We start from the raw sequence: 12582 nt of genomic DNA, 5'->3' as shown, positions 1-12582 counted from the left end.
ATGGTTATCTCATAAAATCGTCTTTGCGTTTTACATGTATTTGAATAGGCCGCATCGGAGTTGGGCCCGAGCTAAAGCTTCTTCTTAAATGGCTCCCCCCCGTTGCACGATGGCCTTGAAAGAAAAAAACGCCACGTGTCTAGTGGTGCAAGAAAGAAAACACGTGACCTTCTCTGAGCAAGTGGCGAGTGGAGAGGGGAACGAGACAGAAAAAAATTATCGACGATTCCACGCTGTGAAGGTGGATGACAGGCGAAGCTGTTTAGCATACGACACAGAGGCGACACAGAATTTTGAACATAGGTACGGACTCATTTAGCGTGATATTTATATACATTCGCGTGGACGACGGCACCGCCGCCCCGAGGAGCCGGAGGAAACTAGACACGAGTGAGGTTTCAACGGGACCGCCACCACGGGAGAGCAGAAGGAGATACGCAAGCGCTTGGAACGCCGGCAAAGAGAGGGTGGGGCGAACGTAGACATGGCCGGCGCGGGTGAAAGTGTAGTATCTGTTCTTATCAGCTTAATATCTGATGCGGGCTGTATTTGGACCAAATATATTGAACTTATTTTTGCAAGTTAGCGGAGTGCTTGAAGCCTGCTTCACATCCGCCGTGGGTCCGCCCGGTTTTGCACTAGCTTCGGGATCGTCCCACCGTTTTTGGTCTACGGACATCGATCCGGTGGAAACTCGTCATATACAGCTTCGCTGTAAAACAGGTGTTGCATCGCTGACGTCACACGGCGGCAGCGGCGGCGATTGTAGCGACAGTCGACTGCGAAGCGAAGGAGAAGGCGGCGGAGGACGCTCTCCCGGGGCCTAACGGACGGCGCGGTACGCCAAAGAAGTACGCTACAGTCGAGGATGCTCGTCGAACGAGAAACGAGGTGCGACGTACGAAGTGGCGGGAGCAAGGCGTTCCACCGCGACTGCTGCTTTCCCCTGCTGGAAGGATGCAACATAATTGTGTTCGGCTTGTGTTAACACTATAACCCTTACTAGCGACAAGCATGCTGCACCATTAGGCAGTGCATTAGGTGCTCGCATGTGTCATTGAGGAGTCCAACCTAAAGCGCCACACGTTTACTTCACACTGTAGCGCCTTATGTCTTGCAAAAGTCTGACCCCTACGATTGTATAACTTAATGCATTGCCAAGTGTGCAACAAGCTTTCGCCTTCACGTGTTACAGAAGTGTAGCATGCTGCCGAACTTCTTAAAATTCGTCCCCATTGTGTGACACAACAAATGCGCGCCGGCTGCCGACAAATGGCGCTTGTGACAATTGTCCTAAATTCCCGTGTTTAGACGCGTGCTTTTGTCTTGCCTTCATAGGAATAATTTCTGGGACGAAGACGAGGATGGGATCCTCCTAATTAGCTGCTTATAAGTACTCCATCTATTAAATGTCTCTTCACTGGCACTGGAGCATGATGTCTCAGTGTTTTGTAAAGAGAAAGTTTCTTATTCCTTTGTGCTTTACACGATTTGATTTTTTGTAAACATTATATTGCTTGTTTGTCGTTTACCAAAAGGCGAAAACGAAGGCGAAGCGCCAACATTGCGGTTTCTGCAGAACCCCTCTCTGCCGCTTAGGGATAAGACATAATTTCCGTGTGAGCTCTATGACCAACATATGCGTTGCGATGTACCGTAATAGCACGCTTTTTACGCACGTCGTAACGTGTAACTTGGCTGGGCGTCACATCCAAGGCTTAAAGGCAGCATACCTCGCACTGCACAGCTATTTACTGCTACAGGAACAAAATTCTTGACAGCAATACTCACAAAGGGAGCTCACGGAGATACCCGTTACTTCTTGACTCGACAAAATGTTTCAGTTCCTAAAAAGAAAAAAAAGAAGAGGCTCAAGTTTGCGCCTTGATAGCGTTCCACACATTCTTAAGACACCGCACCCCTTAGAATAGAAAGTAAAAATGTATTGGCCAAACGAAGGAAAGCCAATTAACACAAGCGAAGGTCTGATGTAAAGCTATTTAATAGATGCGTCGGCTGCTTCCAGAAAGACTACGAGAGAATTGCTTAATTGGGAAGAAACTGACCTTTTAGCTGCGTTATATGGCTTAGGGGAGACTCCATTACTCCCGGTTATTCGAAAGAAATGGTCGTCGAGAAAAACGTTTTTTGCCTTACGTATAAATAAGAGGAGGCAGCGTGCTCCTGCATTACACTAGTGCAATTGCGTATTTGAAACTACTCAGTTCTTTTTTTTTTCCTTTTTTTTTAGCACAGCAGAGAGCTAACGACGATTTGAATTGAAAGGCGAAAACAAGGAGGCAGTGCGAAATACAAGGATGGGGAGGAGGAGAAAGTGAAAATGCACATTGAAAGACCACGAAGGTGGTGGATGACTGCACGTACCCGCAAGGGCTCAAAGAGAAAGCAATTCGACCCGCATTTTGTATTCGTTTGTGTCCAAGGCCAACTCGTTCTTTCTTTCTTTCAGTATTTCTCTCTTTCTTTCTTATTTTCCTTCTTCGTTTCTTTCTGTTTCTTCGTATACGCGCTTGCGTGCGTGCGAATAGCAATGCAGAAAGGTAATAGAGCCGAAGCATAAAGATGCATTGACTTACGTGTTCCAAAACACGTTGTGCAACTTGGACAACGTGCAACTGCTGTCAAATTATTAGCACACAAGTTTATTTTTTGCAACGTATGTAATGCAAGAAAAGAGCAGAATACAACTGGAAGTACTCTGAAAATTGCACGACCTAAGTATTCAGAAAAAGAAAATGAGAATGACTGCTAAATGCGCTCATATATAGAAGACGATGAACAAAACTCCGCAGCACAGCATTAGCTACGTAAACCTGCGTACTTGGGGCTGGCCGAATATTCGAAGTTTCGAATACGAATCGAATAGTGCGCACTAATTATTCGTATTCGTATTCCAGAAAAGAGAAACTATTCCATATTTTCGAATATTTGAAACAAGCAAAATATTTCGTTACAACCGCTATTCAAATGTTATTACTGTTTTTCTCTGCTTAACGAAGTATCGCAAACTAAGAGAAGTGACATAGTGATAAATTTTTATTGAGCAATGCAGAAACAAAATGAGTAATGCAAACTGTTTCCAGTTTCGTGGCGGAAGCCTACATGTCAGCGTGTTATTTTTGCTTGACGTCTACCGTTTAGGGTTTCTCGCAGTCTAATCAAGTAGAAGTTCTATCTATTACGCTACAGCCAGTGATGCTTTCCTTGCAATGGGCTATTATACAAGTGGTTACGGCTCACAAGTCCTTCAGCAGCTTTCTTTTTCAACTTTTGATGAAATGTCACCAACCAGTTACTTGGTGTTTTTTGGAAAGCTTGTGAAACAGCAGCATGCATTCGTTGAAAGTTCGTTTGCGACCAGGCTCTAAATAGGTTGAGAGACTATTCATGCAGTTGTTTTAACTAAAATTAGTGATCTTGTGTTTAAAACGGATCCTTTGTTCCTGATAGATTTTTTTTCCACTGGTCAGCACAGCCGTGGTACCTAATTATACCGAAATAATCATTCCTGCTGAAAGTATATACATTTATGTTTCACTATTCGATATTAAATTCGATATGTGATACTTACTATTCGAGTTCGATTCGTATTCAAAAAAGTGGATATTAGGCCATCTGTACTAAATGCATAGCCACAAAATAAGTAAGGGAGTGCTATATAGTAGATAACGAATCGAATATCGATAGAATAAAAAAGAAAAGCCGAATATTGAACCGAGTATGTCGAATATAAAGAATCACAAAATTTATTGCTTGCAAATTGTGGGCAATAAATACTGTGATGCACATGTTCGGGAGTCTCCTACCATTGCATAACAAGAATGTATCAAGTTACCAAAACATCATCATCATCATCATCATCATCATCATCATCATCAGCCTAGTTACGCCTAAAAAGTTACGCCTGCGCTAAAGACACAGTTTCGAACACATTATGAAGCTGAGGAAGGCTGGCTTTCCTTGTTTGGTTTTAAGCGCAGTTTCGGAGGCGTTATTGAAAAAGGTGAAAAAAGAAAGAAAAGGAAGCAGTGAAGAAGATCAAACAATCTAAAAGAAAGCTAAACCAGTGGCGATACCGTATTCTCACACAGTGGCGCATAAATGTTAAACACGTCGCCGTGAAATACAAAATTCTTGTGGCTTTTCCCGCGCCCCGAAAACTTGCTACTTTGTGCCGCCTGATTAGATCGGATGACTCTAAGAAAGTAGAGTGTTCTATTAAACATACAAACCATTTTGTGAAGTGTGAAGAAGGGGACGTATACCGCATACCGCTGAAGTGTGGGAAAGAGTATAGCGGCCAAACTGGCCGATGTATTAATGAACGCCTGCGGGAGCATAAGCTTTCATTGAAAAATGGTTATGGTTCAAACTTGCCCCTTCATGGCAAGGCCCGCGGGAATGAGAATAAGCAAGCATGTGAAGCAAGGCTTCATGATAGAACAATCATGTTTAAAAGCAAATATTCTGTGGCGCGTGAATTATTGGAGGCCAACCCGATTGGAGACCAACAAGAAGTGTCAGCACGCCGTCTTTGAATATTTACACAAATGAAAGCATGTTTTTAGACAAGCTTTAGATTTTGATTGATCGTGATTCCCTTCATATACATCTTCAGTGTTCTCGTGCGTGCGCATCCACATAATCAGTGTTCCTCTTTTTTCGTCCCCCTCTCCCCACGGCTAAATAATCAGCCACCTTTGACTTAAATAAACAGTTGCAAGTAGCGCCTTGTCCTCTCTTTGTTCCTTCTTAGTGCGCTATCACTGTTGGCGCTTCATCTTTTGAAAGGTCTGGAAATATTACAGCCAACCTGTCTATGGCTAGAATCTGCAAAAATATGTGTCCGAGATGTTGACAAAAAGAGTGCGCCGGAGCGATCAGTCGTCCAACTGTTTCCGGCCGCGTGATATCAGTCGCAGCGGTCGCTCTGAATAGACAGTTTTAGAACAGCGTTTGTCGCCTTACGTACGTTAAACGTAAGCACCTTTTCGGGACGTTACGGTGCGCGTCCTTTCAAGTCTTTTAGTTTACCGTACGGAAACGCAAACGTAAAGAAGACGTTATAAAACAGGGCGCCGTCTGGTGCCTCGTGCCAAACGTATCCAAGCTAAGATGATCCATTAGCAACAGGGGCGTAGCCAGGGGGGGGGGGGGGGGGGGGGACTTATAGGGATCCAGCCCTCCCCCCCCCCCCCCCCCCGAAATTCTTTCGTTCTGTCCATGCACCGCCCACCCAAGCAATCCCCGGTGCCGGAAATCATCCTGAAGTTTCTCTAGAATGTCTTTTTCACGCTCTAAAAGACATTTCAGCGCGAACCTTGCGAACTCGGGTTGGATTTCGCGGCAGCGCCTATGCACCGGGAGTCACATTACACCAAGCAGCCCCATCCGAGCACAAGATTTCAAGGGCGTTTTGATGGCGAACGGGCTCGCCACGGCATCTTGCGGAGGCTGCGGAATCTACGCAGCGCATGGATGTCAATTCTGAAATTTATCGGTATAAAGTTCTAATAAACTTTTTATGTGAAAGGTGCATTGACATTTCCAAAGCTGTGCTTTAGATTTTCAATTGCGGAACTTTGTGGGTTTTATGTTACTATAAATATCGGACGCCAAAGGTGCATTGACTTTTCTAAAGTCTTATATCGGACCATACAACGAGACAAGCCAAATCAACACACTATCACACAAGTTGACTAAGCCAGCAGCAAGGTCGGATGAGATGAAACGTTGTGGTGGTTAATTTGTGCCGTCATGACACATAAAAAAATATCAACATTTTTTTTTTCGACCTACGCCAAAGCATCCGTGTCAAGACACTAAAGTCAGCCAAGGTAACTACGTTCTTATTTATTTTTTCTACTTCGACTTTTATTCGCGAGGACACATTGAGCCTCTTCAATTTTTTGTCCTCGCTACCCTACCCGCGGGCTGCCAGAGCCAGCCAGAGCGCATGCGTTTTTCTCGTGTTGCCCCGACCACCGAGCGGCGCACTTAGGTGCGCGTTCGCTTTTCTCTGGCCGAGTGGATTTTCGCCTGGCAGAGTTTTGGGCACTTTCTGGCTAGCAGACGAGCAAAAGAAACAATGGTCGCTCGCCGCCATCACTGTGGGGACTCGACGAATTGCACCGCGTTCGCTTGAGCGCAACCTCCCCGGAAAGTCTTGTCTTGCCAGTGTAGGATACCGAGCAGTATGCGCATGGTTCTCGGTGGACCAAGTGTCTCACGTTTTCGTCGATATTCTTTCGGTAGCTACGTTAGGTGCCCAAAGTAGGCATTCGATTGTAGCCCACATCATTTGCGCTTTTTCATTACGGTGCCCCGGCCCCACAAAAAAAAAAGACATTGTTGTGGCGCAGCGAATTGTCGTATGGTGAAAGTTCGATTTTGTTACTTCTTCTTTTGCGGACAGTAATGGGCCACGGGACGCTTCAGTTGCCGGATAGTCTTATTAAATAGTATTGCAATAGTAATTATATGGACACTCCAGGCGCATTCCTGCCGTTGCCGTCGCCCTCATGTTTCGTTTTAAGTCCAAGGGCGATAACATCGTGACCGCGCGCCGTATGCTGTACGTGCGAGTGAAAGCGTAGGGAGGGGGATGGGAGGGTGGGCTGGAATAGGTGAGACAACGATGCTCGCTCAGTCTTGTTTGCGCAAAAGATAAAAGCGGGGAGCAAGTGCGCCGCTTTCCGTCGCGCGCGATACATCGGAGGGAGTGGATGGAATGCGGATGGGATCTAGGATTCTGTGAATCTCTAATTGCGCAACATGTTGCCTTGTTTGACGCATTGTATACAGTGACTTTTTTACATACGTAGATTTATTGGAGACTTATGCGCATATTTAAATATCTTGTTGCGAGGTTTTGTGTATACGTGCAGGGAACTTTGTTTCCAGTGACACTTTTTTGCCTTTTATCAAGCTGTATCTTCGCATTTGTATATTCCATTGTATCTTCGCATTTCTAATGTACGAGGGCGAGTCAAATGAAAGTCAGTCAACCCACCCCGCGCAATAATTTTTCGGTCCATTATCTGCGAGGCATGCACGTGACGCAGAGGCATCTCTTTGTTACAAAAGTGACACGCAGGTGTGAGTATCAAGGTTGTTTAATGCTCTCATACGCTGGATTGAACATGGTTGCGCGACATAATGGACGCTCTAGAAGTTGAGCACCGTGGTGCCCTGAGGTTTTTGACAGCTGAAGGTATTTCCCAAAAAGAAATTAGTCGCCGTATGGCTGCCGTGTACGTTGAACATTGCATTTCATTGGCCACTGTGAAGCGTTCGAGCAAACGGTTCAAAGAAGGACGTGAAAGTTGCAAAGACGATCCAAGACCGGGCCAAAGGCACTGTGCAATCATCCCTAACAAAATTGCAAAGGTTGATGAGCTGATGAGACAAGAACGGAGGATAAGCATCGATGAACTGGCAGAGCGCGTGAACATCAGTCACGGTTCGGTTCACGCCAGAACTCATGAACATCTCGGTTATCCGCTCTTGTATGTGCAATGGTTGCCCAAGATTTTGAACTACCGCCAGAAGACGGAGAAGTTCAGCGCTGCCTTGACTCATCTGATCCGGTATCACAATAAGGGGGACAATTTCATGTCTCCAATTGTGATCGGGGACGAACTTCTGCCACTTCTATGAGCCTGAAACACGACAGCAAAGCTTACAGTGGAAACATTCGAATTCACTACCCCCAAGAAAGGAAAGGCCGTCATTTCCGCCGGAAAGGTGCTGTTGACTTTTTTTTTTCGATCGTCAGGGGCCATTATTGATATAATTTGCTAAATCTTGAGAGACTATCAATTTGTTTCGTTACTGTAAAACGCCAGATCGGCTGCGTGTCACAATCAAGAACAAACTACGTGGAAAATTGACGAATGGGGTCATATTGTTTGACGACAATGCCGTCCCCACGTCGCTGATGTGGTTAATACAAAACTGGCAATGTTCAAGTGGGAAACGCTGCAACATCCGCCATACAGCCCAGACCTGTCGCCTTGCGACTTCCACTTTTTGGAGCATTTGAAAAAATAGCTCAAGCGAACCAGATTCGTGTCGGATGATGACATGAAAGAGCCAGTTGCAGACGTTTTGAAGCCGCAACCCAAAGAACTTAATGAGACGGGAATCACGCGACTCGTTAGACAACGGGACAAATGTCTAAATGATCATGGAGACTACTTTTAAATAAGGTACACAGGTTGTCATATATTCGCATTGGCTGACTTTCATTTGACTCGCCCTCGTTTATTTTGCAGAACTCCTGCTTTTTATACGTGCTCTCTGTTGCGGCTATAATTTCGGTGCAATTACTCACGATACACGACCGGTGACAGCTGCTCCTGCGTAATACATTGGAACAAATGACAGCGTCATTGAGATTTTTCAGTGCCAGTTGCATATGTACAAGAATCTAAACAAGGTTCTTGAATGACAAAGTTTCATTACAATATTTGTCCTCAGCTTGTTAATGTCATGGCCTTTGCATTTTTCATATCAGCGGCATGCACTGCCTTGCTGGTTTCGAACTGATACAGTTCTAAAATTCGTGTGATATTTTATTTACTTATTAAATAGAGAAAAAAAACATGGAAACATTGATATCGGTTATATTGGGCACAATTTTTGCCACATACAAGTATATTCTTTTATGAAGAAATACATATTTTACTTGTTTTGATAGTGCGTAGCGTTCAAGAGTTCGTTTGCAGCATCTTTAGCAATGGCAATGCAGTTATTATTCATGTATTTGATCCCCAGACAAATTGTTTAAGAGGAAGCTTTAGCTCGCGCCCAACTCCGACGCGGCCTATTCAAATACATGTAAAACGCAGAAACGCTTTTCTGTGATAATCCCCGCATCGCTTTTAATTAAGTTTGTTGCATTTGAGAAAGTTCAATTCTAGTGTCTGTTGGAAGCGGAGTACTGATTTAGGGCCTGAACATTGTTTAAATATTTTGAAAAACTTGAAAGTTCCCAAAAAAATATATAGAACCCCGACGTTTACAAACTAATAGCTCTGCATCAAGCACACATGTCGCTGTTCAGTAAACGGCATCTATTATAACAGTCAAAGGGACAAATTTGGTGTGTCAATTCATATCTTACGTGAGTTGGTTAGGTTGTGTACAAGGATTCTGCGAAAGCCGTATTTCCATAATGCTAAATTTCTGGAGATTCACGTGTAACATAGAAATTTCGTCCGCTGTACATGTACTACTAGGTGAAATACACAGAAGTGTGATATCATTTTTGATTGCTGAGTCACATAGTTTTAAACTTGATAGTTTAGATTTCTGAAAATTTGCGATTTTGGTGAATTTTTAATAAAGAATTAACAACCTAAATGAAAAATTCGAAACCAGCAGTCACTAGAATTTAAGTTTTTCTTTTAAATGCAACAAACCTCGTCAAATTTAGTGCATCGGCTGCCGAGAAAACGAATTCTTCTTCTACATGTATTTAGATACGAGCAACCGAGCTAAAGCATCCTCTTAAGGAGGAGCCCGAGCCATGGGTGCCGCCATGTTCGACAACGCTATTTCTTAGCGTCCATAAACATTACGAACGTTAAACTCGCCAAACGTTATCATAGCGCACGTAAACCGCAGAAACGCAATAACGTTCCGAGCATGCGCATTGAGGACGACGCTATTTCTTTAGGTGCGTAACACGTTTACGTTCGGCTGCAAACGCTATTCTAAAACTGTTTGATGTATTTTTTTCTTCGGGCAGGCAAGTGGAGAGGAAGGAACAAGACAAAGGGGGAGTGAAGGAACTCTTATTTGTTACCTCGCTCGCGTGTTTGTTGCAGCAAGGGCTGGGAAACGGCCCGTGCACTTGTTCAAGCGCCCTTTCCCAGCCCTTCCCGCGACGATGACAAGTGGATTGTATCCTTCCTGTTGTAACGGTTTGGAATTGAGTGTTACACGAACGTCAGTGATCGACCACGCGTGACCGGTCGTGTATAGATTTAACTTTTGGCAAGAACGTGTTTAAACTCCCGGACAACTTTCTGTGGCTATGAAGGGAAAGCTACTGGTATTCACGGGCGCTCTTATTACCCCTTCCTAGAAAGGTGACATCCGCAGAGCAACAATGTAGAAGCATAGCACTCCATGCTGAAAAGGGTACTGCGGGGTTTGTTACGAGCAAAGAAAGGACTGAGAGGCGTACTTGGTGGCCACTATGTTTTCCTTCCGGTCGGTACCTCATGAAGTCACCGGATGCAGCCTTCTCTCATACATCGGAGAATTATTTGCGTCACATTAAGAATTTACTGGAGAGCTTGCATGCGGCCGGCTTGACCCTGAAGGGTGAAAATTTTCAACTAGGAATAACCGAAGTTAGCTACTTAAGCCGCAACGTAGGACGTGGCGACAGACGCCTTCTTGAGATAAAAATAGCCGCCATATCCGATTACCCAAGACAGCGACAAAAACATATGTTCGTTATATTTTAGACTAACTAGTTATTATCAAAATTACATGCGTAACATTTCAGAAATCCCAAGTCCCCTCACGGACAGTTTACGAAGTACTGCATCAGTGATACTTGTGTGGAACGAGTAAAAATAGAAACAGACAATTCCTTTCTCAAGTTAAATGCGACTTTAGCCGACAAACCGGTCTTGAGAGCTCCCGTTTATTATGTTTTTCATTCTGCAGTGCGTAGCAAGTAATTGAGGCATGGGCGCGGTGTTCAGTCAGAAACGTGAAGATGGGGAAGAACACCCGTTAGTGTTCAAAGGGAATTTTTTTTTATTACACAATAATATGAAAAGTGCGTACAAAGATAAGCCTAAAGCGGCTAGTGATGGGTCCAATACAAAAAATGTATTGCAATAATTAGCAGTTTTATACAAGCAAAATAGAGAAAGTATCATACATATGCGGTAAATACTATATATAATCACACAACTGCGCTAAAAACGAACAAAACAAAAACAAAACTCAAGAACGTGCTTGACAAGATAAGAAGTGGCATTTGCATGTAATGTCAAAATTTCCTGCGATTTTTATTTCAAGAGGCAAATTGTTCCACAGCTTAACACCAGAGAATTGAACTAATCTTTCGCCGTACACATTCGAACATATAGGGAGATTGAGATTTCCGTTGCGTGCATGCCGTGTGTTTAACGACGGAAAAGTGAAAATGCCGCGCGGCAGAGGTGTGTTTGTGTTTATGATTTTATTTACTAAGCAGGAAATCTTGTAGTCTCGTATGTCAGTAAACGGCAGTATACGCAGCCTCTGAGATAGAGGATTAGAGGGATGACGCACCGAGGAGAAAGTAATCGGCCGAACAGCTCGTTTTGGTACTCGGAATAACGGGGCAAGGTATGTTATGTACGTTTGGCCCCACGACTCGCAACAATAGTTAAGGTGGCAGTGAAATAGGCTAAAACATAATATTCGTAGCAATGTCAAATCAAAGTATTGACGTGCTCGTAGAGAGTGTAACAGTTGAATGACAACTTTTTACAAACGGTATTGATTTGGTCTCTCCAGTTAAGGTTACTGTCAAATATAATGCCTTAATAGTCGGGACACATTCAATGGTTTGATTGTTTAATGATATGCTAATTGAAACTTGGTTCAGAGTTTTCATTCGTGAAGGGAAAATAACGTATTGTTTTATCGGCATTTAGTAATAGCTGATTTTCCCGAAACCACATTGAAACAGCTAGTAGTTCATTGGATACAGTATATTGTAAGGTTTCAAGTGAACTACCTGTGAATAAAAGTACAGTATCGTCCACGTACATTAATGTTTCAGATGATTGTAGAATTCGCGGGAAATCATTAACGTATAGAGCGAATAGAATGGGACCCAATACGGATCCTTGCTGCACACCACATGTGACATTCCTAGATTCGGATAAAAAACCATCAATTAGTACTTTCTGCTTTCGCGATGTGAGATAACTGGAAAAGAAGACATAAGCGCCATCGATAATACCATAGCACTTCAGTTTTTTCAGTAGTGCCGAGTGACAAATGGTATCAAACGCCTTTTTTATGTCGATAAAAATTCCAATAACAATCTTTTGATGGTTGAGGGCAGAGTTCAGTATTTGAGATAAAGTAAGCACCGCTGTTGATCTGGATTTCCTTGGGACGAAACCATGTTGTTCCGGGCAAATTATGTTATTATAGCTAAGGAAGTCCTTCAGCTATTGAGCGATTAATTTTTCAAAGACATTGTTTACTATACTCAATACGGATATCGGTCTGTAGCTGCTGGGAATAATATGGTTGCCCGTTTTGTATATTGGTACAACTTTGGCCATTTTGAAAACATCTGGATAGGAATTCGCATGTCATGAATGGTTAAACAGATGATAAAGTGGAGCACTCAAAACGTTTGGATTGTCTTTTAGTAGCCTAGCTTGTATACCATCTATTCCTGTGGCTTTGTTCAACTGTAGATTTTTTATAGTAGACGTCACCAGCTCTTCTGTTATCGCCTGAAAGCTAAATCTGTTTTAACTTTTTTCAACATAAGTGGTGGGCCATGCAGTACTAAATTGTTTCGTAATG

At 43.5% G+C, this 12582-nt stretch overlaps 1 pseudogene; it reads left to right on the top strand.

Moving 5' to 3' along the window:
* Positions 1 to 484: 484 nt before the first annotated feature.
* LOC126546488 (U2 spliceosomal RNA) lies at positions 485 to 664 on the top strand (annotated as a pseudogene).
* The last annotated feature ends 11918 nt before the right edge of the window (positions 665 to 12582 follow it).

The sequence above is a fragment of the Dermacentor andersoni genome, chromosome 1 (assembly GCF_023375885.2).
Source record: "Dermacentor andersoni chromosome 1, qqDerAnde1_hic_scaffold, whole genome shotgun sequence".
NCBI classification, from domain to species: Eukaryota; Metazoa; Arthropoda; class Arachnida; order Ixodida; family Ixodidae; genus Dermacentor; species Dermacentor andersoni.
Note: the sequence above shows the minus strand (reverse complement) of the source record. Positions and strands in the feature narration are given on the sequence as shown.